Source organism: Mus caroli, chromosome X (assembly GCF_900094665.2).
Source record: "Mus caroli chromosome X, CAROLI_EIJ_v1.1, whole genome shotgun sequence".
Lineage (NCBI taxonomy): Eukaryota > Metazoa > Chordata > Mammalia > Rodentia > Muridae > Mus > Mus caroli.
In genome coordinates this window covers 52,864,483-52,868,746 of record NC_034589.1, presented here as the reverse complement: position 1 = coordinate 52,868,746, position 4,264 = coordinate 52,864,483, and positions in this window count along the sequence as shown.

Here is a 4,264-nt window from a genome sequence, read left to right as displayed (position 1 = left end):
AGAGACAGAGAGACAGACACACACACACACACACAGAAAGATGTGTGTGTGTGTCAGTGTAGAAATAATAAGTAAAGACAAGAGGTCATGGATTTGAGAAGGAATGTGGAAAACATGGGAATAGTTGGAGGGAGGAGAGGAGAAATGATGTCAGTAGTGTACACACATATGAAGTTAGAAAAACTAAAAATCACTTCAAGTACCATTTTCCCTGAAACCTTTCAGTGATATATCCAACAAGATAAGATTATTCCTTTTCCTGATCTTCAATGCCATTTGCCTGGCATTTGTCACCTAGGCCGTATTGTGCTATAGCTCATTGGAATCATTCATCCATCTCCTTTTATTAGTCCATGTTTTGTCACAGTAACAAACATCCAAGAGTATTAGCTTGTCAATAGAAATGAGCTTTTTGGCTCACAGTTGTAGGAGTTCCAGTCCCTGACTGGTTGGCCTGGATACTTTGGGCCTGTGCCAAAGAAGATGGCACATTATGTTAGATGAGCCTAGTAGGGAAAAACCACTCATCACATGTCAAATGAAATGAAAAATGAAAGAAGCAGAATCTCCCTATTTCTCCTTTAAGAACATAGTCTTAATGATCATTTTTCTAATAGCATTACCCTGGGTATCAATACGTTAGCATGTATTGGATATCCAAATTATGGTATTCCTTGGGAGCAGGGCTTGGCTCATACTCTTTTCATTCTCCTTCATGTCCCCAAACAAAACATGCATCAGGTGCTCTCTGCTGCCTGGGAACCTGGCATTTGGTGAAGTGCTTTGGCTGTACTGTGGATCTCTGATAAGGTACCTTAACTGCAAGCAGTAGGAGATGATCTGTTTCCAAGAATCAGCAGAATCCAAGTGGCTCGGAATTGTTGGGCATAGTTTCTGTCTTCTTTCTTCTCTACACTTTTTTCTTTTTCTTTTATTCTTTTGGTTTTTATGAGACAGGGTTTCTCTGTGTAGCCCTGGCTGTCCTAGAACTCACTCTGTAGACCAGGCTGGCCTGTAACTCAGAAATCTGCCTGCCTCTACCTGCCAAGTGCTGGGATTAAAGGCGTGCACCACCCAGCATCACTTTTTTAAAATAAATATATTTTTTTCTTACAGAATTCAGGCTATATTTGATGACTAATTGCAAATGCATTTTCTTTGAATGTCTCTTGAAGGTGCTTCATGCCTTTTGTTTCCATGCCATCTTAGTGGTAGACTAGTAAAGTGGTGATTACAAACTCATTCCTTGCTTTTGTTTTGGTCAGACCTCTGATGCATTGGCCTTGTTTGAAGGCTTCCTCATGGATCAGTGACCAATGCCAGCCATAGTGGAGTCACAGTTTAGAATTAATACCTGGTTTCCTGTTTAAGGATGAGACATCAGGCTAATACTGAGGGCAATTGCTATCTTTTCAGGGATACAAAATGAACAATAATATATTTCAAGCTATAAAATACAAGGTTGTACTGCTGTGGGTCTCTATTCTGTTTTGTGAAATGTGGGAAAACATTTTCAGTTTGAATTATGTTCTCTCTTCGAAAATCACAGAGAATGCTTTGACAAAGAGATAAATTAGATAGCTCTTTTGACCTCTACAAAATCACAGAAATCTTTCCAGGGGGTGGTGGCACACATCTTTAATCCTAGCACTCAGGAGGCAGAAGCAGGTGGATCTCTGAGGACAGTATAGTCTACAGAGTGAGTTCCAAGACAGTCCAAACCACACAAAGAAGCCATGTCTTGGGGGGGAAAAAAGGACTGAAATCTTGGGAAGAAGATGATAGAGTGTTGGAACTGGATAAGGGGCAGGGGCAGCTCATGGAGAAAGTTCCAGCATAACACACAGGAGGTCTTAGTTTTGTCTCTAAAGCCAAATAAATAAAAAATAAACAAATCTTACTGTTTTACATTTGTTTTGTTTGTTTTGTTTTGTTTTTAAAAGATTTATTTATTTATTATATGTAAGTACACTGTAGCTGTCCTCGGATACTCCAGAAGAGGGCATCAGATTTCGTTATAGATGGTTGTGAGCCACCATGTGGTTGCTGGGATTTGAACTCAGGACCTTCAGAAGAGCAGTTGGCGCTCTTAACCACTGAGCCATCTCGCCAGCCCCTGTTTTGTTTTTAAGTCACTGGCTTTGATGGTTAAATTTTATTGTCAACTACTAGTTTAGAATGAGCATGAAAACAGACCTGTGTACATATCTGAGGGTACTTCCAGAAAAGCTCAACTATAGTGGAAAGGCCTGTCCTGAACATGTGCGTGGGTTCTAGAATGAATAAAAACAAGAAAGGGAGCTGAATTCCAGCACTCATCTGACTGCTTCCCACCCACAAATGAAATGTCATCCACTACCCCATGTTCCTGCCATTGTAACTTTCCTGCTACAGGACTGTATCCTCAAACTGTGTTCCAAAAACAAGCCCTCCTTTCCTTTTATTGGCTTTTGCCAGGCATTTTATTGCAGCAACAAGAAAAGTAACAAACCCTAGCAAAATGGGGACATATGACTCACGTTATATAGTACTTGTTGGAATTACAGTGACCAACACAGTCCCTGGGATTTAAATATATCTTCAGTACATGAATCCCTTTATTTCCTTCATAAAATAAATGTTCTCTATTGAAGTAGACAAAGGGACAATCAGATCCATTTTCTAAAGGAGTCCCGCATCCTGTAAAGGAAGACAGTCTGCATTCCTGAATGGATAAATACCATTCATGGTTAAGGCCCCAACTGCTGCAAGACTGCACTGGGGACTGGGCATGGGGAGCATCAGAATTACCCAGGAGCTTGTCAGAAATCTCAGATTCAGACAACAGGGATGTACAGAATCATGCTTTGTATTTTATTGTAGTGCTTGGAATGGAACCCTACCTAGAATATGCATGAAATCTGCCTCTTCACATTGAGCTTTGAGAGTTATAGCTGTCGATTCTACCTTTCAGACAATGAACAAACAAACAAACAAACAAACAAAACCATGAACCTGTCTAGACAGCTCTGACCTGGTTAGTTTTAATATACATCTTATAAACTAGAACTCATTTATAACATATTAACTTAACATAACACATTTTATGACCATAGCAACATTGGTGACACCATCTTTGCTAATAGTATTTTACTAAGTTTTACAACAGAAAGGGGAAAATGAAATCCATCTTCTGAAAATTCCTAATAGGACATGAGGACTTTAAAAATATATCAGCTGATCTCCTCCCCAGACATTGTCGTGGGAAGAGGAGTCTACTGATATATGCAGAGGAGGAGGAGCTACTTAAAAAAAAATAAAAACATGCCTTCTCTTTTGTTTCCTTAAAAAAAAAACAGATTTGAAATTATGTCTTAAACGTGTTCATTTGGTTTGTAAAGTTTACAGGTATGTTATTGTACATAAATTCCAAGCTTTGAAATGGTGTCTCCCAGCACATACTGAAAACACTTCCAGCCCATGGTAGGAACATAATAGTTCACCTGCTGGGACTAATTTCCAATGAGGTGGAAGTGCCTGGTGACAGTGTCTTTTAGCAGAGCAAATTATATAGCTTCCCATTTTACAAAGGGAATTTTATGGGCTTATACATTTCCTTTGCCACTCAGCATATCAAGCTATTTTTAGTCACAATCAGGATGTGAAATATGTGGTACAAACATCAAGAGTCCTGGTATTTTATCATTATGCAAAAGCAATTCATGATCACATTTTCAGGATTCTGAAACAAACTGATTGATTGATCGATTGATTGACTGATTGACTGTTGGGGATAAAACCAGACCTGATGAGCCCTATTCTTAAGATCTCATCTTTCCTTTTACTCCCTGCCCCTACCAACATGCTATAAAAACAATGAACTCCTGATCTTCCTTCCTCAATATATGTCTCTAGTAACAGCCCAGGCTGGCCTGGAATTTGCTATATAGCCCAGGTTGCTCCCCAAATCCTGATCATCTGGTGTGGTGATTTGAATGAGAATGGACCCCATAGCTTCATTAGCTTAAATACTTGGTCCCCAGTTGGAGAATTGTTTGAGAAGGATTAGGAGGTGTGACCTTGTTGGAAGAGGTATGTCACTGGTGGGGGGGGGGTGAGCACTGAGGTTTAAAAAGTTCAAACCATTCCCAGTTGCCTCTGGTTGTTGTCTCAATATGTAAGCTCTCAACTACTGCTCTAGAACCATGCTTTCTTGCCTATTTCCATGTGCCCTGTCATGGTGTCATAGATTCTAGTCCCCCAAACTATAAGCCTCACATAACAG